Source organism: Lepidochelys kempii, chromosome 1 (genome assembly GCF_965140285.1).
Source record: "Lepidochelys kempii isolate rLepKem1 chromosome 1, rLepKem1.hap1, whole genome shotgun sequence".
Taxonomy (NCBI): Eukaryota; Metazoa; Chordata; order Testudines; family Cheloniidae; genus Lepidochelys; species Lepidochelys kempii.
In genome coordinates this window covers 115,450,724-115,471,859 of record NC_136380.1, presented here as the reverse complement: position 1 = coordinate 115,471,859, position 21,136 = coordinate 115,450,724, and the positions used below count along the sequence as shown (strand labels likewise).

The 21,136-nt window shown below is 44.8% G+C and overlaps 1 protein-coding gene across 1 annotated transcript in view; it reads left to right on the top strand.

The window, feature by feature from the left end:
• The first annotated feature begins 712 nt into the window (after positions 1-712).
• The window catches only part of ECRG4 (ECRG4 augurin precursor), a 65,701-nt gene continuing 45,277 nt past the window's right edge, over positions 713-21,136 (top strand). Inside the window, exon 1 of the mRNA XM_073351158.2 lies at positions 713-793. The gene's annotated coding sequence lies outside the window, so the exon portion shown is untranslated. The remainder of the gene's footprint in view (positions 794-21,136) is intronic.

The following is a 21,136-nucleotide window of genomic DNA, read 5'->3' as shown; positions in this document are numbered from 1 at the left end:
TTCTACGTACAAAATAATTGCCTGAAAAATAAGTTTTTAAAATATTGATATGTAGTAGGCCAGGTTCTATGCCAATGGTACAAGCTGTGCAGCCCCACTAAGATGAATGAGTTGACCAGATGCCAAAACAAAATACAAGTATATAACAAAAGTAAGTTTCCCTGTCCTGAAGAAGAGCTCTGTGTAAGCTCAACAGCTTGTCTGCCTCACCAGTAGAAGCTGGTCCAACAAAACATATTACCTCACCCACCTTTTGTCTCAAAAACAAAATATTGTCATTGTATTTTGGTTTTTTGACCTGGCCGTCACAGCTACAGAACTTTGGACAGGACAGAGACAGATTCTAAACACACTCACACCAGTGCAAAGCCAGTGAAGTCAGCAGCCTAAATGAGATCAGAATTTGGCCCACAGCACTTCTGAGAGTTTTAAAATTATGACTTCTCGAAAGCACTGCCTCCATTCTCTCCTCAGCATCGGCCTGAACAAGACTTCAAAGATGCTGCGGAGTTGCTGGCTCCATTCCATCGTGCTGCTCAGGGGAAATCTTTTGAAACTTTGCTCTCACCAATCAGTTGATGGATGCAGGGTCTGGCAGCTCCGCTTCTCCTTTGAAGATCCACTTCTGCCAATTAGCAGGACGGATGAGAGCCAACCCAAGTTCCTTGTTCTTTTATGCCCTGCTTAGGCTGTTCTTGCCAGTCAGTTGAGAGGAAGAGGCAGACTTTATTTTCATATTGTACCTCCCACCCTTCAGCTAGAGGAAACGGTGGCTCACAGCCAGCTGAACTGGGTAAGGAGCTTCTCTTTTCCCCTCTTCAACTCTATGGACCAGCAGGGGGAAGGTAACTTTAAAAAAAAGTAGTCAAAGATTTAAAAGGAATAGATAGTTCCTGTTCCAATACAAATGATTTGATGTGGTAGAGGGACCTGATGGTGAGGTTTTCTAGTCCACACGTGCATGTTGATTAGATCATGGCTTTCCTCCTAACCATTTCAGACAGTTCCCCGCTTTGCAGAGCGGTATCTTGGAACCTTATTGTTCTACCCATGTAAATAACTGTGTGTGTCCTCAGCTCCAAAGCTGGTGACGGTTTAGGGATGATTCCTATTCTGAGCAAGCTGTAAAGCTTTCAGCTACCAAGCATGCTTGTTTAAGGGGAGGCTGGTGGCTGGGGGAGGCAGGGAGATGCTTGGCATAGGGAAGGAGAATGGAGTGCATGGTGTTGGAATGGAACTGAAAATATTAGCACACTGTTCCACTTTAGCTTTGACCCCAAGCACTCATCGTGAACATTATTTCAAATATTCAGCCCAAAAAATGAGTATCAGATCCTTGTCCTCATACTCCTCAAATCCTTAAAAAAATATCCGCTTCTGGCCTTGACAGCAAGTGTGTCAGATTTCAACTCAGGAGTCCCTAATCTGAGCTACACCCCCAAGGTTTATAAATTCAATGCAGACAGCCCCTGAACTGCAGTGCTAAACATGGCCCTGCTATAGAGATTTTATTAGGAGTTAAAAATATATTTTGAAACGTGGGGTTTGAGCCCAAGGGGTGTGGATCAAATTAAAATCAGACAGATGGGGACTGCAAAGATTCATTAAAGTGACAGACACCTTTGCCACATTTAAGAATTCTAATAAAGTAACCTGCATATCAGATTGATAAAATAACACAAAACCTGATTCCCAGGCTGCTGCTGCTGTTCATTGTCTTGATGACACTGCAATACAAATAATAATCTCCAGTCAAGGATTGGAGCCACTCTGTGAGGCACTCCCTTTACACACATACATGGCTTGTCTACACACACTTTTTGTACTGCTTTAATTATATCCATTTGGAAACCACTATAGATAAATTAATACAACTTTTAGAGTGGATGCAGTTATAAGGAAAGGTGCCTTACACTGATATGGCTTATTCCTGGAAATTTATCAAAATAAACTAGACTGGTATAAGCCACTTCATAGTGATATAACTCTGCTTGCACTAGGGGGTTGTACCACTTTAACTACATTGGTATCAAATCAGACCTCTATCCAAAATAGCTACATTGATATGATGACTGCGTGTAGTCCATGTCATAATAGATAAAAATGTTTTTAAAAAGTCATTGCCTCTTATCATAGGTTTAGAGCTGGTCAAGAATTTTCCAACAAAATTTTTGTTGGTCAGAAATTGCCAATTCAGCAAAACCAAACCTTTTCCTGGGAACACGCTCGTTTGGATCAAACTTTCCACAGGAAAGGTTTGTCAGGTCCAGGATGTAATTTGTAGTCTGACTCAGAGAGCGAGAATAGCCCAGTAGTTAGGGCACTTGCCTGCAATATGCCTGATTCAGAGCAAGGGCTTGAACCTGAGTCTCCTGCTTCCCTGGAGAGTGCACTGTCACCAGGCTATGGGCTAGTTGGAGTGGGGACATGCCCATTCTCTCACACTGTTGTTGTGAAAATGTTCCAAAGATCTCAGTTTTGCCCTGATGTGGAACAGGAAAATTTTCATGGGCTGGGGAAGAGCATTTCCTGCCCAGCTCTCGTTTAGACTGCAAGCTGTTTGAGGCAAGAAGTAGAGTAGAGATCTCTACATACACTGGGGTGTGACAAACACAAGCTGAGGAAGGAAGGCCCAGGTAACGGTGAAATAATCATATTTGGCACACATGGGCAGTGGGTGAAACTTCCCCTGGGGAGAGCAAGCTCCTTGTCCTGCCTCTTCCGCCCACACTCTACCTCTGCTCTGCCCCAGGCCCCTCCGCCACCCGCAACTGACTCGCCACTCACCTCTTCACCCCCTCTCCAAGATCCCCTTCCCTGCTCACCCACCTGCTGCTGGCCTCTTCACACACCCCTGCCAGACCCTTTCCCCGCCTGCCATGAGCCCCTCCCCGCCCCCCCGCTGCTCAGCTGGCTCGCCTTCTCACCCTGCTGCCGTCACTGCCCCCATGACACACTCTCCCCTTTTCACCTTGAAGCACTAATACCATTCCCTAAGGGAACTGAACATGGAATGGGTATAGCCAATTGCCAGATAGTCTCCTCTGCAGGGAAGGGAGTTCGGTGTATGCTGTATAGAGAGAGGGGAAAAGCCAGGCTACTTGCACCAACCTGAAGCCCCATCTCTCCTTTTGAAAAAGTGCTTGTCATTGACAGGCTGCATCAAGGCAGTAGTTTAATCACCTTTCTTACCCAGACTTCCCTGCTGGACTCGTTTACTTAAACTGGGTTTGAATAAAACGACTAGATCAGTGGTTCCCAAACTTGTTCCACCGCTTGTGCAAGGAAAGCCCCTGGCGGGCCAGGCCTGTTTGTTTACCTGCCGCGTCCGCAGCTTCGGTCGATTGTGGCTCCCAGTGGCCGCGGTTCGCTGCTCCAGGCCAATGGGAGCTGCTGGGGTCACCAAATGAAATGAATAGGCACCAGGTTTAAAACAAACACAAGGAAGTATTTTTTCACACAGTGCACAGTCAAACTGGGTGTTTTTTGGTGTCCAAATAACTGATAAATCTGAAATGGAAGATATGACATGAGATGCTGGAAACTGCTGAGCTACAGGATTGTAAATGATTAGAAAAAGAATTTGGTTCAATATTAGATTTTTCTGCATTGTTCTTAATTATCTTTTTTATTTTAATAAAATCTTGGTTTACACATGTGATATAAAACCATGTTTTATAACCCCAGTTTGTATAAAACAAGCCACAGTGTAGTGGCGGTGGTAATATAACGTAACTGGCTGGCACCAAATGCTATTCTGACAGGTTTCAGAGTAACAGCCGTGTTAGTCTGCATTCGCAAAAAGAAAAGGAGTACTTGTGGCACCTTAGAGACTAACCAATTTATTTGAGCATGAGCTTTCGTGAGCTACAGCTCACTTCATCGGATGCATACCATGGAAACTGCAGTAGATATTATATACACACAGAGACCATGAAACGATACCCCCTCCCACCCCATTGTCCTGCTGGTAATAGCTTATCTAAAGTGATCATCAGGTGGGCCATTTCCAGCACAAATCCAGGTTTTCTCACCCTCCACCCCCACACACAAATTCACTCTCCTGCTGGTGATAGCCCATCCAAAGTGACAACTCTTTACACAATGTGCATGATAATCAAGTCTCGCTATTTCCTGCACAAATCCAGGTTCTCTCACATCCCCCCCACCCCCATACACACACAAACTCACTCTCCTGCTGGTAATAGCTCATCCAAACTGACCACTCTCCGCACAGACACACCTCTGGAACCCCGACCTGGGATATTCTATCTACTACCCAAGATCCATAAACCTGGAAATCCTGGGCGCCCCATCATCTCAGGCATTGGCACCCTGACAGCAGGATTGTCTGGCTATGTAGAATCCCTCCTCAGGCCCTACGCTACCAGCACTCCCAGCTACCTTCGAGACACCACTGACTTCCTGAGGAAACTTCAATCCATCGGTGATCTTCCTGATAACTCCATCCTGGCCACTATGGATGTGGAAGCCCTCTACACCAACATTCCACACAAAGCGGGCGGGTGGAGGGTGAGAAAACCTGGATTTGTGCTGGAAATGGCCCACCTGATGATCACTTTAGATAAGCTATTACCAGCAGGACAGTGGGGTGGGAGGAGGTATTGTTTCATATTCTCTGTGTATATATAAAGTCTGCTGCAGTTTCCACGGTATGCATCCGATGAAGTGAGCTGTAGCTCACGAAAGCTCATGCTCAAATAAATTGGTTAGTCTCTAAGGTGCCACAAGTACTCCTTTTCTTTTTGCAAATGCTATTCTGTTACAAACATCTCTGATTTTAAACTTCCACAGCATACTTCCACATGTTAAGTGGCTGATCAAAATACTTGATCTATTTGCAGACTGCTTAACTTATATAAATCATTTGATTACTGAAACCATGAGAAAGCAAGAATAATTCATTAAGGACTCAATCATGCAAACACCTATATATGTAAGCAACTTTATGCCCTTGAGTACTCCCACTGAAGTCAATGGGACTAGCACATGCATAAGTGTTTTTTAGGATCTGGCTCAAAAATAAAAAAATATCAGGTAATTGAGTCTCCCATATTCTCTGGGGATTTTTTTCAGGTTCAGATAACAACTAACAGCTAGATTCCCTGTGCAGCTATTTATCAGGACAATTTCACTGAGATAATCATTTATCTCTCTAGGTGCTTATTTGGGCTCAGCATCATAGTACCTGAGCATCTCACAAACATTGATGTGTTCCTCCTTTTACCGTCTCTGAGGCTATGGAAATGTTGTCCCTGCACTACAGACAGAGGACCAGAGACAGACGGTCATGCAGGAAGCCTGTGGCAGAGCCAGGACCGGATTTGGTTCTCCCAAGTCCCAGTCCAGTGCTTTAATAAGAACCTCCTTCGTGTCCACCAGAAATAGAATTACTGACTTAACCCAACACCCTATTCAGGACTGCATGAAAAAGAACAAAGATAATACCTGGAAATATCTCTAATATAGCAAGATATGGACAACTGGATTAATGGTACCGGTAGATTGCGCTTAATAGCAACCCAGATAATGACCACTTCTGGTTAATTGCAACATTTTGGTGGGAACCAATCTCATCTCAATGACTGATTTGGATATTGGCACTGGGATGCCGCTTATTAGCAACCATTGTATTGGAAGAAATGTCCCAGCTGCAGGCAGGTTTGTGGAATTGCAGTCCCAGAAGGAAGTGCTGGGATGGCCCTTCCTTGGTGGCAGCTCTGTGAACCTGCCTGTAGCAGGTGCTCAATCCATCCTAGTGCTTCCTTCTGGGGATGCAGCCCTGCAAACCTGCTTGCGGACAGGGACTGCTCAGGAGGTACAGGGCTGTGGGCTTGGGCGGGGGCAGGGCAATCGCAGGAAGGGGGCTGCAGCCTAGATGCCAGGGCTACCCAGTACCTCTCCCTGCACACTCCAGGCAGTGCCCTGCGAGGGGGCTGCACCTAGGGAAGGAAGTTCTGGGACATGCTAAACCCCAAATCCCAGAGACTGCAGGGAGAGATACCATGCAGATCCATGGGCCCCACTGCTGGCATTCCCTGTGGAAAGCCCTGGCATCCCCTCCCCACTGCTGCCCTGCTCACAAGCAGAGTTGCAGCCAGGGAAGGCCATGTTCGTAGTGCTTCCTTCTCTGCATGCAGTTCAGCAAACCTGCCTTTCAGGGCTAGCAACTGTCGGATAATGGCAACTATTGCTGGGAACTCAGGCTGGGTACTAATAATGGAATCTGCTGTAGTTCTAAACAACACAAGCTAAAATATCCAAGGGAACGATCCTAAGGAACGAGGATCAAAAGGTAACAAAGTCAAGGTTCATCATTTGTTTGGCAGTTGCTTTGATAGCTTTCAAATACAAAAGTCTCTTAGGGATGAGGGTAAAGAGGCTGGAGGATCAGCCTGAGTTGACAAATACCGTGGGCAACACCTGGCAAACGTTATCAGAGAGAGTTTTCAGGGCTTTACATCAGATTATTCTTTCTTTGGGGAGCAGATGGGAAGGAATCAGTGGTGTTTGCTTTCAAGTCTGAGGAAAAAAAAAATAGAAGAAATCTATCGTAGGAGCCAGATCTTCACTTGCCCTCACTCAGAGGTCATTAACCTTCAACCACACATATGCAAGGTTCAAAGGGGAAGCACTGAACCAGGGGAATTCTTCTTCCTTTCTCTCCTCCCAGAGATTTATTAAACTAACATCTTTATTATTCAAAATATTTGAACAAGTGGGTCCCTCTCTCTCGGAGCCCTACAGCTGCCATCCATGAGGCAGAAGAACAAACCATGAGAATTGTGCTAAGCACAACATCCCCCCCCCCCAATACTTTGCCTCCTTTGCATAATGACCTCTGAGTAGGGCAGGTGGAGACCTGAAGTTTATGACAGATTAGTTTGTTCTCTGTTGGAACAGAAAGCAAGCACTCCCGATTTACCTTTAATGCTGGCTGACCTAAATCAAAGCTGCTGAGACCTCTGCCTGATAACGTTTACCAGATGTAGTAGTGCAGAGATGTCTCCACATTATCCCCCTCAATGTACTTTCAATTTATTCCCTTGGAACTACTTTTATATTGAAAATTTAAGGGCACAATGAAGTCCAAGAGTGTTTAACCTTTGCCTTCAATGAGAGAAAGGTTAGGCATCAAAATGCAAACTTAAATAACAACATTTCTGCAAAGCCGGTACATTCAGATCACAGTTGCCAACTTTCATGCGGTAAATAAGCACCCTGACTTTCACAATAAGCCAAAAATCAAGCTAATCCCCTTTCAAAACAAAGCCAAAACAAACCAACCCCTAAGAACCCCAACACTCTATGTGACTAGATCCCCGCGGCATGCAGTCTGGGACTGTGGTGGACCCGCTGTGCACCCCTGACTCTCTCCCCCCGTTGCCTCTGCTTGCCGGGAGCCAGTCAAAAAAAAGAACCAGCAAGATACAAGCCAAACAAGCTACAAGCCAAAAATTAGCCAACAAGCAACTCAGAAGCCAATTAAGCCAAAAACAAGCCAAATTTCTGTTTTTTTTCTCACAGGTTTGGCATGTCTGATTCAGACTCCTGTTCGATGTTTTCTGAGTGAAAAGGTTCTATCTAGAGTAAAAGGAAAAGCAAATCTGACAGATTTTTGCAGCACTGCACACTCAGTTTGCTTGCAGCCCTCTGCCTGCTGAAATTTAGTTTGCAATTTCAGGCATAGAAAAAAAGAATTCTGTGCAGCAAGCCGCTGTTGGCAAAAGGACGGAGCCAAATGGAAGAAAAGAACAGCAAAAACAGTAAATATTTTTGCTGACAGCAGCATCCGGAAGTGGAAAATGTCAACTGGGGGATTCTCACTGGTTGCTGCAGGCACAGACAGGATTTGGAGATGCTGGGCTATAAGCAGCTCTTTCATGTGCAATGGAAAGCAAAAGACAGAAAGAAGGGGTTACAAGATCTCCAAGCATTGAATAAAACGATGTAATTCAGACATTGCTTTATAACCAGCAATTGCTTTCTCAAGGGCAGCAGAAAGCCCAAGGCTGGCGGCCGCTCTGCGAGGAAGCCTTGCAGAGAATAATGAGAAAGCCCACATGTTGGTACAGTGGGGTGATTGAAGTTTTGAGTCAGGAGAAAAGCAAACAAAGAGACATAAATGCCGGTTTCAAAGAAGCAATCTGTTATGCAAGCCTCAAGTGAGGCTATTGTGGAGAGGGGAAAAGCAGGAAGGGGGCAATATAAGCATTCATATTTCTCAGACCCAGCTGCCAACAGCAAATGAATACAAAAGCACTGTTACCCAATTGCTACAAATAATGGCAAAATCAGGCTTTTTAGCCAACAGGAGAAAGCTGTGTATTGCATAATTAGATATATTCTACTGTTATTAGGGCTCTAGTTCTATAAGCATACTCAGCACTCAAGAATAGGTGAAAAATGCTAAACAGGATAAAATCCCTGCTTCCAAAGAACTTTCAAGTCCTTATCACATACGTTTGCATATGCACCCCAAGGACACGGAAACATGCCAGTCAAGCCGGCGTGTCCATTACCCTAGGCAATGTGGGGTGCAGTGAGTTTGTCAGGTCTCTGGTGACAGCTGTTTGTGAAGATCAGGGGGCCCTTTGCCAAGGGGTGCTAGTGTCACAGTGAGCTTGGGGTGGCTGACAGTGTGGGGCAGGGCACTGAGGCTGCTGGGGCAGGTAATACTCACTGGGCTGGGGGGAAGGCAGTGCCAGGATGGGGCAGGGGCAGGGGCAGGTACCTGTCAGTCTCCAGTGCTCGGGCCGCGCCAGGGCCAGCAGCCTCTTCACCTCGGAGTCTCCCCCGCTCGCTTGGGGACCACTCCTCCTCTCCGGCTCCCCGGCCGCTGCTGCTCTCAGCCGGCAGGTGCGTGGCCCCAGCCGAGACCGGCCCCTTGCGTCTCCTCCGCGGCGGCGCCCCCCGCCCACGTCCTCCTGGGCGGCCGCGGCAGCAGCGGCCGGGGAGCCTGAGAGGAGGAGTGGCCCCCGGGGAAGCAGGGGAGGTGAAGAGGCTGCTGGCCCCGGTGCGGCCCAAGCGCTAGAGACTGACAGGTACCTGCCCTTAAGCAATAGTATAAAAAAAAATTGGGGGGCACCACTTTTTGGCTCCCCCAAATCTTGGCGCCCTAGGCGGCCCCCTAGTTTGCCTAGTGGTTACACCAATGTTCAGAGCCGGGTCTCTCCCCCAGCCCTGCCTGCCACCCCTGCGTGCCTCCCCCAGAGCGTCTCTCAGCTCCGCCTGCCATCCCCAGGTGATTTAAAAGGGCCCAGGGACCCCCGGCCGCTGCTGCCAGCAATGATGCAATGATGCACCTATCCTCCATGAATTTATCTCGTTCTTTTTTTAACCCTGTTATAGTCAAGTCTGTTTTTCCCCCCTTACTACTGTGGGTTAAAAGTCAACCACTCATACACATGTCTCCAAAGCTATGTGTCTGTCTGCTTCTTCCTTCAGGCGCCCCTTCTCTTTAGGACCTCCAAAGGTTACCATGCATGTTTGTTGTCCTTGGTCTGGATGAAATGACAACTACTTGAGGGCAGAGGTTCTTGTTTCCTTACTTACACCAATAAATGTACAATTCACACTTGCCAATGGAATTGATCATCTGGTCTGTACCAGCTCACTGGAGTAGGTGCCATTGCTGGAATCACTGTTGGGTTTACTCTGTTCCTTGGCACCTGCCCCAGTTAAGTTCCAGCGTATGCAGAATGCACTGCCACCTTCTCTGGCATGTAATCATGTACAACGAAGAGCTGCCCTCTCCCGCTGTTGGGGACACTGGGGCATGGCCACTAGGTAACTCGAGGGGATGGAAGATCACGAGTGTCGATGAAGCCCCCTCGCACTAGGCCCAGGTGTCCTTGCCCCCCGCCCCCAGCCTGGAGGCACTCGCAGCAGCTCTGCGTACTAGGCCCAAGTATCCTTGGCCCCCCGCCTGGAGGCACTCACAGCAGCTCTGCGTACTAGGCCCAAGTGTCCTTGGCCCCCCGCCTGGAGGCACTCGCAGCAGCTCTGCGTACTAGGCCCAAGTGTCCTTGGCCCCCCGCCTGGAGGCACTCACAGCAGTTATGCTGAGGATCTGCAACAATATGCTGCAGAGTCAGACTGCCTGAAACTAAACAAGGCCAAACAGGGCAGATATAGAAGAAAAATGCTGAATAAAGCAGCTTTATGTATAGTTTAACAAATGATACAAAAAACAAGGGAACTGGCTGGTAACTGGATTGGCTGGCTATATGGATACTTGGGGCAGCTTGCTATTGGATAAGTATGCTGAAGAAAGGATGTATAAAAGCCTGTGTAACTTCCTGCTCTGTGTGCAGGATTTGAGATTCTATTCTCCCTGTACCTTTTTGAAGCTTCAAATAAACTCTTCTGCTTCTCCACCCCGTTGTGATTATTGGGTGAAGCACACCGGGTAGCGAACCAACCCCTGCTGTTGTTAACACTGCCATTGCCATCAGCTCCTTTTGACTGCATGTTAATTTCAAGATCAAGTGAAAATTACTCTTTGCTTTATGAAAATGCATCAGCCCACCCCATGGCTTCTCTCTCTCTTTCTCCCTCCGCCCCCACATCCCTTTCCTCAGCTATCTCTGGCCACTGCACTGTCCTTGCAAACAATTGGTTCACAGACCAGCCCTTTCCTCTGCAGCTCCTCTACTCTGGCACTGAGCTAGTTGTCAATCATGATGGTTGTCACGATCGAGCCCCTAGCAAAACTAGCATGGTGTGCTGCCCCGGCCTTCTTGGTCTCCTCGCTGCTCCAGGCAAGGAGTAAACCGTGATAGGTCTATATCTGTTGCAGTGAAGGCTTCCCAGTGTCCTGGAAGGATAGAGTCAAGGCCCTGCCCATGCTCTGTCTCTTCCCGCCCATCTCTGTGAGTAGGGGATGTAGCTGCTGGGGCCAATAATAACACAGGGAAAGAGAAAATAATTTTGAAATTGGCTTACATAAACTCATACTGCATTGTGGGATACCGATGGAATGACAGACACTATATAAAATAAAGCTGCTTTCTGCTAAGCTAGTGCATCGGTTGTGCGGTCACATCTGGGGAGACAGCATGGCAAGTGGTTTGAGCCTGGGACTGGGAATCAGGGCTCTTGTTTTCCAGTTCCAGCTTTGTTCCTCGCTCCGTGGGTGGCCTTGCACAGGTGGCGGTTGACACTTCTGTGATGATGACCATGCTGCTGCTTACCTGCAGCAGACAGATGTTAGCGCTTTCTGTGTGAGGCTTACATCACTAATGGGCCCTCATACGATTTCATCCCCAAATACTCCCAGAGACTGAAGGGGGAAGAAGCTGCTTGTACACCAACTGTGCCTACGTAGACTATGGAAAACTGTCAAAATTTTAAACAGCATTTTCAATTTCAGTGTTTTTTCTTGGGCCTGCTTGCAGGGTAGGGGGCTCTGCAGGAAAACATGTGGTAAGGGCCTAGCAGCTGTCAGTCAGCAGCCAGCCAATCTAGAATACGGTGGGGCGAGGTATGTCTCTCTGTTTTAGAAGACAGCCTGTTTTGTCTCTTTCTGTTTCTGGGTTCTTGTGGGTTGCCATTCTGAATTCTAAAAAATAAGTTACTGTTACATTGCAACCTTCCAGGAAGAGTATTTGTTTTTATCTAATGTCTCTGTTTGTATACAGTGAATATATAACCTTTGTGCTCCCTGCATGCTGAGGAAGGGCTCTTTTCCCAGGCCTCATATAAAAGATCACAAAGGGCAGCAATAGGATGGCCCAGTGGAACTGAACGCATTGTACTAATGGTGTGGAAGGACTGTGGCTTCTACTTAAGCCTTTGGCTTGTATTGCAGCGATGGGATGGCCATGCTGTAGCCCTGACCCCAACCAGGGGTTGAGATGGATTTTACTTTCCCAATGCACCAGAACTTCATCTGCACAGCATCAGGTGACTCAGGCTTTACAGCTATTAAATGGCTCCCCTCCGAGGGTTTACAAAGTGCTCGGAGATCCTTGGATGAGAGGTGCTATGGAAATGCCAGGTATTATTCATTTGAATATTTTCTCTTTTCATTGTATTCCTGGCACTTTCTGTTAAACGGAGCTCAGAGTACAGCAACACGGGCTACTCCTAATGAAAGGAGCCCTGGGCATAGCATCACATTGGTCTCAATATTAAAAGTCTATTTTAAAAAAAATTATATAAAACAGACAGTTCAGAAATGAACCAAGTAAATGATGAAAGTCAGAGCCATGTGTGTGCCCCTCTGTTAATTAGCCAGACATCTGCTTTAACAGGTATTATTTAAAGGAACCATTGAGTTTATCCCTGAAAAAGTCTCCTATCAAAGGGACATTCAGTCACAGGAGGATTTTATTTTCCTGGACAGTTCCCCAGCCATATGCTGTTGGTCATTTATTTTTAATGTAATATCTTCTCATGTTCATGCTACCTGAGTGGAATTGAGGTAGGGACAGGAAAGGAGGAGGGGATGCCACATCTCTCTTGCTTCCTAGACTCCCTAATAGATTTTTCTTTAGAAGTCCTCTTAGAATGAAAACCTGCTGTTCTCTTTCATTCCACTGTGCTTCACAAGGAAAGTCCTGCTCCCCATCACGTTGGTATGCGATGCACAGCTGCAGGCCAGCTTTTTTGCTGATGTGGGCAGTGTCATGGGGATCCTGTGCAAAACACTACATCAGATGCTCATTTCTTGGCCCCATTTGCCTGCCCCTGCCCCTCCCCAGCTCCCTCCTTTTTAGATCAGGAAAATCATTTTAGTAGAGAAATTCCAAATAGTCCCGTAAACTAACAATAATTCTGATAGGTGTCTGTTATGGGTAAAATGCATCATATCTTCTCCCTGCAGTGTATTGTTCTCACCTAGCAGCTGTTTTAGAGGCTTGTCGGGACAGTGTAACATTTTTGCTTTAGAGGAAAAGAAAAAACCTTGTAAAAATGGCATGGGTCAGGGGAGATATGGAGAATTTGTAGCTTTCTTTTGCTCTGGACAAGCTTGTTCAAGTCAAAGAATGTTCCCCTGAATGCATGGACAAAGTAAAGCAAATTAGTTAGTCTACAGTTCATTTTTTTCCACGGGTTTCCTTGACTTGTTTTTGCTGCACGTGGTGTTTTTCCTGCCTGCTCCTGGACAGTAGTGGTAAGTTCTCGTGAAACTGCAGTTATCCTCTGTCCAAACTGTTCACAGGAAGTTCAGCGTGCTGCTGTTTTCACTTAGCTCCAGAGGTGCTGTAACAGGGCACTTTTTGGAAGTATGGTTCATCCACTTCCAAAATCCAGTTTGTTCTCAGCATTGTGTATAGTAACCCCTTCCAAGCCTGAAACTAAAATCTGCCTCCTGCCTTTCCTTTTCATAGAATCATAGAATCATAGAATATCAGGGTTGGAAGGGACCCCAGAAGGTCATCTAGTCCAACCCCCTGCTTGAAGCAGGACCAATTCCCAGTTAAATCATCCCAGCCAGGGCTTTGTCAAGCCTGACCTTAAAAACCTCTAAGGAAGGAGATTCTACCACCCCCCTAGGTAACGCATTCCAGTGTTTCACCACCCTCCTAGTGAAAAAGTTTTTCCTAATATCCAATCTAAACCTCTCCCACTGCAACTTGAGACCATTACTCCTCATTCTGTCATCTGCTACCATTGAGAACAGTCTAGAGCCATCCTCTTTGGAACCCCCTTTCAGGTAGTTGAAAGCAGCTATCAAATCCCCCCTCATTCTTCTCTTCTGCAGGCTAAACAATCCCAGCTCCCTCTGCCTCTCCTCATAAGTCATGTGTTCCAGACCCCTAATCATTTTTGTTGCCCTTCGCTGGACTCTCTCCAATCTATCCACATCCTTCCTGTAGTGTGGGGCCCAAAACTGGACACAGTACTCCAGATGAGGCCTCACCAATGTCGAATAGAGGGGAACGATCACGTCCCTCGATCTGCTCGCTATGCCCCTACTTATACATCCCAAAATGCCATTGGCCTTCTTGGCAACAAGGGCACACTGCTGACTCATATCCAGCTTCTCGTCCACTGTCACCCCTAGGTCCTTTTCCGCAGAACTGCTGCCTAGCCATTTGGTCCCTAGTCTGTAGCTGTGCATTGGGTTCTTCCGTCCTAAGTGCAGGACCCTGCACTTATTCTTATTGAACCTCATCAGATTTCTTTTGGCCCAATCCTCCAATTTGTCTAGGTCCTTCTGTATCCTATCCCTCCCCTCCAGCGTACCTACCACTCCTCCCAGTTTAGTATCATCTGCAAATTTGCTGAGAGTGCAATCCACACCATCCTCCAGATCATTTATGAAGATATTGAACAAAACCGGCCCCAGGACCGACCCTTGGGGCACTCCACTTGATACCGGCTGCCAACTAGACATGGAGCCATTGATCACTACCCGTTGAGCCCGACAATCTAGCCAGCTTTCTACCCACCTTATAGTGCATTCATCCAGCCCATACTTCCTTAACTTGCTGACAAGAATACTGTGGGAGACCGTGTCAAAAGCTTTGCTAAAGTCAAGAAACAATACATCCACTGCTTTCCCTTCATCCACAGAACCAGTAATCTCATCATAAAAGGCGATTAGATTAGTCAGGCATGCCCTTCCCTTGGTGAATCCATGCTGGCTGTTCCTGATCACTTTCCTCTCATTCAAGTGCTTCAGGATTGATTCTTTGAGGACCTGCTCCATGATTTTTCCAGGGACTGAGGTGAGGCTGACTGGCCTGTAGTTCCCAGGATCCTCCTTCTTCCCTTTTTTAAAGATTGGCACTACATTAGCCTTTTTCCAGTCATCCGGGACTTCCCCGGTTCGCCACAGGTTTTCAAAGATAATGGCCAATGGCTTTGCAATCACAGCCGCCAATTCCTTCAGCACTCTCGGATGCAACTCGTCCGGCCCCATGGACTTGTGCACGTCCAGCTTTTCTAAATAGTCCGCTGGCCATCTCTTCCCCATTTTGTGATGCCCAGCGCAGCAGTCTGGGAGCTGACCTTGTTAGTGAAGACAGAGGCAAAAGAAGCATTGAGTACATTAGCTTTTTCCACATCCTCTGTCACTAGGTTGCCTCCCTCATTCAGTAAGGGGCCCACACTTTCCTTGGCTTTCTTCTTTTTGACTCATCAATGTCAGTGTACTGGGCATTTCATGTTTTCTTTTTCTATACAGTTGTTTAAAATGTATTCCCTGCCAGCCTGACTGCTGTGAAGACTGAGGATCACTAGGTACCCACAAAAGAGTTACAGCAAGGCAGTCGGCACTGCAGGGGTCCCCACCCTGTCCTGCCAACATGCCTCTGCTATTTCAATGCTAAGGTATCATAAGTGACAATTGAGGCCTTAAAAGTACAATAGAAAGATGTTCTGGTTTGAATCCTCCACTGTTGTGGCTTATATCCTCACCAGATACACTTGAGGGAATTTAATATAGGGCCAGATTTTGAAAGTGAGTCACCTAACTGTCATATACATGCAAATATACCTGAATTATATATCCAAACTGGGTGCTTACTTGCAGAAATTAGATGTGCTTTAATATATGTGTCTAAATGGACTAATCTAATTTTGGAAATCTTACTCCTCAAAGCTTTAGTACATTATTTGGACAAAGTCCTCTAGATTACACTCAACACCAGAATTTTCCGCATGTGGTTAACTAATTTATTTTCAGAACAATATTCCATAACAAAGAAATTGTGTGGCTCTATTAACACAATCTCCTTTCTTAAAGAATTTTTTTTTTACTCAGAATTTTAACCATAAGAAAACGTGTTGTACTTCACTTCAAATCTGTACATGTTTTTCTGACTGCAAGTTCATAGTGTGTTTTAAAGGATAGCTAGCAAAGTCTGATCAGTGACCTTTATCTTTTGACTGTTTGGAAGAAAAGCTGCTTTTTTTCTCTCAAGACACTTCAGTGAAAATGATCTTTTGCACATGTTCAGTGTATTCCATGTAACTTTTATTCTGCCTGATTTGTTTTATATATGCTGTTGCTAGTGTTTTTCTTCTTTTTTTTTCTTTCATGCCATTTTGGTGTCTTTTATTTTATGCTATTGAAATAATATATCTGGCTGTGTGCAGTCATCTCTGTAGGAAGATAAAATCTGATATTCAACAGTCATGGTAAGGATATTCAATACATCAGCTTGAGGCAGAATCAGTTTATTCCTCTCTGTGATTTCCTCAGGCATCTGGAAATGTTGGGTTTGTTTGTTTGTTTGTTTTTGGTTTTAACTACTTCTTTTTATATTATTAAATGCAAAAAAGTATGTTTAAAAATAAAGGGTCAAACTCTGACCTGGTTTTCTGTGGGAACTGCAGTAGAATGGTATTTAAGATCAAACACTGTTTAGCGTTTCGCAGCAGAAAAACAAAAATGGGGTTTGCAACAATAGCTACAGGGTGAGCTACAGACCTGCTTATGTCTCGCTGAAGGCATTGAAAGAAACCATACTTGCTAGAGACAGCTCTAGGACTTACATATCAGACATTTTCTTTATTTTTCTTCTTTCAGTTTTTTTTTAACTAGGGATGTCTGCAATAAAGCAAAATCTTTGGGTTTTTTAAGAGATTATCTACTTCTGCTGCTTATTTCCCTGCCCCCCCGGCCCATCATTTCCTCTTTGTAACATCTAAATTGGTTGCTATGGAAATGTTTATAACTTCAAAAAGAGGCACATGACTGCACATGGGAAATTAGCAGCAGGAGTTGAAGAACTTTTAAAGGTGCTGTGAAATGCTTTAAAAAGTCAAATAAAAGTTCTTTTTCTGCATACACTGTTTACTTTAGTGGGCTATAGTCCTCCTAGCTCCTCTGTCTAGTGCTGTTACTTATGAATTTTCAGAGCTTTTGTGTTTCATCCTGATGTGATCTGAAACAGCTGAAATTTTAAACGTCCAAGTTAGGGTTAATAATGAAAATGTGAACAGATCCTCAAGAACAGACCCGTTGGCCCAATGCTCTATTGGCAGTGACTCTAGCCCCATTACAAAAACCACTGTTCGGATACTACAGCTGTACAAGATTGACCTTGATGGAGAATCTGGGGTATTTCTCTGACTATGCCAAGCATAAGGGATGACATTCTGAGTCCACTAGAGTCAATGGCAAAAGTCCCATTGACCTCAATGGGCTAGGCTTGTACCTGGAAACATTATTCTTTTGGGGTTCTTTCACATCTTTTTTCCTTTGTGATCTTCAACATACCTCTATGATCATCTACCAAAATAACTGTAACTGAGCAAATTGTGATTAAAATGTAGGAAAATGTAGGAAAACTCTCCCCTTTTTGGCTGAGGAAGCAAGGTGCACAGTCACCTAGATCTTGGTAGGAACAAGGCTTGCATGCTGGGCCAAATTCTGTCCTCCATTATGTGCATATAGCACCCTCTGCAGTTAATGAGAGCTGCCTGTGGATTGGCATCTGAAGGGAGAATTTGATTGTTTTGAACTTTGTAGCCTTTGTATTTGATTTTTTCTAATCCTTCCTAATACGAATCATTTCTATTGCCTTTGATCCTTGAAGCAAGGACTGTCTCTTGTCATGTATTTGTACAGCACCTAACACAATGGGGTCCCGAGCCTGACTGAGATTTTTGGTCACTAGTGCAAACACTAATTTAGGGAGCTGTTCTTCTTCTAGTTACTGCTATTTAAAGTACAGTTCTACTTTAGAAGGTGACCATGTTAAAGAAGCCACCTCCTTACTCATGTCTAGTCTTGGTTATCTTGGCTGAACTCTTTATAAAGTTTTCCCTTACGGGCTGCTGTTGCTGCTTCTTTCTTCTTCTATAGATTGTATCATTGTGGCAGTACAATTCTTTTTCAGACTTGGCTTTCTTTTATCCTCCAATGTCTCCTTCATTATGACCACTCCATCAATTAGGACAAGTTACCCTCTATTTAATGACAGGTTTCAGAGTAGCAGCCGTGTTATTCTGTATCTGCAAAAAGAAAAGGAATACTTGTGGCACCTTAGAGACTAACAAATTTATTTGAGCATAAGCCCGATGAAGTGAGCTGTAGCTCATGAAAGCTTATCCTCTGTTTAATGGAATTTTCAAATCCATATGGCCCAGTCCAAATATAAAATCTCTTCCTTACTCCATGGATAACTCACACTGCAGTGCCATTTGCAAACCTATTAATCATCTTCCTCACTTGAAGACTGCTCAAGAGCATTCATAAGACTAGGAAGCCATGACAGAGTGCTGGGAGCTCACGGTCAGCCAGCACTCTGATCACTCTGGTACTAACTAGAGAGGTCTGATTGGGGAATGGAATGGAATTAGCTGGTCAGGCTGACTGGCTGGCTGGCTGGGTGAGCTAAAGGATTAATTAGCCCACCTGCTCAGGACTGACAAAAAGGCACAGGAAGGAAGTGCATGGGAGAGGTGCAGGGCTGCCTGAACCCAGACACAGAGAGAGCTCAAGGAAGGGAGATCTCTTCTCCTCTCAGGCCTTGGGGAAAGGGCTGATGATACATGAGACGTTGTAAATAGTATTGCCACACAGAACTGTAGAGGTGCTGGTGGAGGGATCTGAAATAAACTGTACAGCGTGGAGTTTGACTGGTTGGGGGAGTCTGAGTGGTTTCTGTGGGGCTAGAAGGTAGGAGCAGAGCATGTCCTGAGACAGGCTGCTATCACTAGAAAATTCACCTCTTTGTAACTTTAGTATATTTGTCCCCTTATACAGCTGGTTTTCGAAGAGGAAATGTCATAGTATGTAATAGGACAAAGAAGAGATAAAATTGCCTGCCATGGGGAAAAAAGAGAAATAACCTGGCCAGATGTAGCAACAATATGTTGACCAATAGGTTGACAGAGCCTCTGCTTCCCCCACACTGAATCCATCAGTTATTCTATCAAGAGTACACACTTTGCTTCAATACTAGCTTAGTCACTGGGGAGCAAATTGGTTAACCCAAGGAAATTAAAATTGATTAACCCAAGGAAAAGATCATGAGATAATAAAAGAGCCTTAGAATATCACTAAAGGGAATCCCCTGATGGCATAAAACTGGCATAGCTAACTTTACACCCTTTGCCCCCCGCCTCTGCATAGGAGGCATAGGTGTGCCAAGGATGTAACAGGTATAGCCAGGGTGCACTCTGCTCCAGTGATCTACAATTGGTTGAATAGTGCCCAGATGACTATTCCATCTGATATAAATTAGAGCAGCCCTTTGGCTGCTCTGATTTGTGCTGGAGGTCAGTTTAGCCCTCCACTGACCCAGGATTGTGGGAAGTGGAAAGACTGCTTTGCCTTCTCCCACTCAGCTGCACTGAGCATTGAGACCATTCTCGCTGACTATGAGGACTTGGTTACCTCAATGGAAGCCTCTAATAATTCACATGAGGTTAAACTATTGAAATTATTTAGAAAACAGGTCCCAGAGAAATAGTCTTAGGCTCACAAGGATCCGTAAAGGTGCCGAGAAAGGGAGCATCTTGATTTAATTTTCTTATAAGTGATCTGTGTGAATTATTGAATACTGAAGAGAATGGTCCATTTGAAACAGAAGGTACTTGACAGACCTTGTGCAGAAGACCAAGAGCAAAAGAGGTGATCAAGAAAATATCCAACTAGCAGTGCTAAATATAAGGAGAAATGAAATCCTAGTGGTTGCAGTGTATGCTCCAAATAATACTGGGGAATGTGTCTATGCTACACTGAATATGTCTTCTGTTAGCTGTTTGTAATTGCCGAAGGCGGGAATGCTGCATTAGATCTGTCCCTAGACAGATCTGTCTTTCCCAATTTCCAAAATCCAAAGAGAAGAGGCCCCGACTCTCAATTGTGCCATGCACTTTAGTCTTTTTTGCTGGACCAAAATGAGTGTAAATCGTTGCCATTCTGATTTGGCAGTGTTTGGTACAACCCACTTTATGCTCATGTAGAAGATTCCACAAGGTGCAGGTAACAGTGTATTTGGGCCGGAGGCTTTTCTAGAATTGGCATGAACTGTAGAAATGATTGATACTTGGAGGAACTGTTATCTGTTGAATAGGACATATTCTTCTCACTTCCTCTACTGTGCTATATTTTCTAGGCTTCAATTTTTTCCTTATTCCATAGTCTTGATTGCAAAAGATAGGTGGCTGTGACATACTACCACCAGGCATATCAGACCAGTCATCGTTTTTGCCAATGGCTTTAATGATATGCAAGACACCTAGATGGAGCTTGACTGATAAGTATTCAAAGACTGCCCTATTAGAGATTATAATTTTAAAAGTGATTGAAGACTATATGGAGCAAAATGGTGGTACAGTTATTTCATACACAATAATACAAGAGAACTGGAAGTCCTGCTTAAGAGGAATCCTGAAAGAGAAAGCAGTCACAAAACAAAAACCAAAGTATAGTAGATATAGAAAGTAAAGTAGAACCATTGCTGGATTTGTATATGGAGATACCAACTGATAACATTTAACATGGCAAAATTTGACTTCAACTTTTTGTTTAATAAAAAAGCAGAGCATGTTTTCTTTTATTTGAAGTTTAAAGATGATGAACAGAGTATGAGGGCTGGTAAACTGTTAGCTGCCAACAGTTAAGAGCCCAAGTATCACAAAGACTTATTCCAAACAGATTTTCTCAACAAGGCTTGCCAAGTCATAACCCAGCCGGAATAGCTAATGAATTGTATACATTTTGAAATATGTGCATGTTATACAGGCTTTACTAGAATTCGTCACTCTAAGGAAATTAGCAAATTTTAATAGAGGTAACATAGAAAGTCCCAAGAAATTAAAATGGCAGTAAAGTACATAGATGGAGATAATTTCTTAGGAAAGGGTGTCTTAGCACACAAAGTTTATTACATCTATTGTGACTGCAACCCTGTTTTACCCTGTCTGAACCCTGATATTGATGGTGGTGGTCTTAGAAGATGAGGAAAGGGGCATGTGTGCACATCACGTTATTAGAGCTATGATTTCTTCAGTGCTCAGAGAGGAATCCACTGGAATGCGTGCGTTGTTGATCTATGTCACTACTAAATGTAGAAGTAAAGGTCCATGCCAGCTCTTCACATGAAAGCCCCAGTTCAGCAAAGCACATAATCACTTGCTAAATATTATGCCTTCAAATATGTTTGTACTTTGCCTACCACAATTGGGTCCCAATCCTGACAAG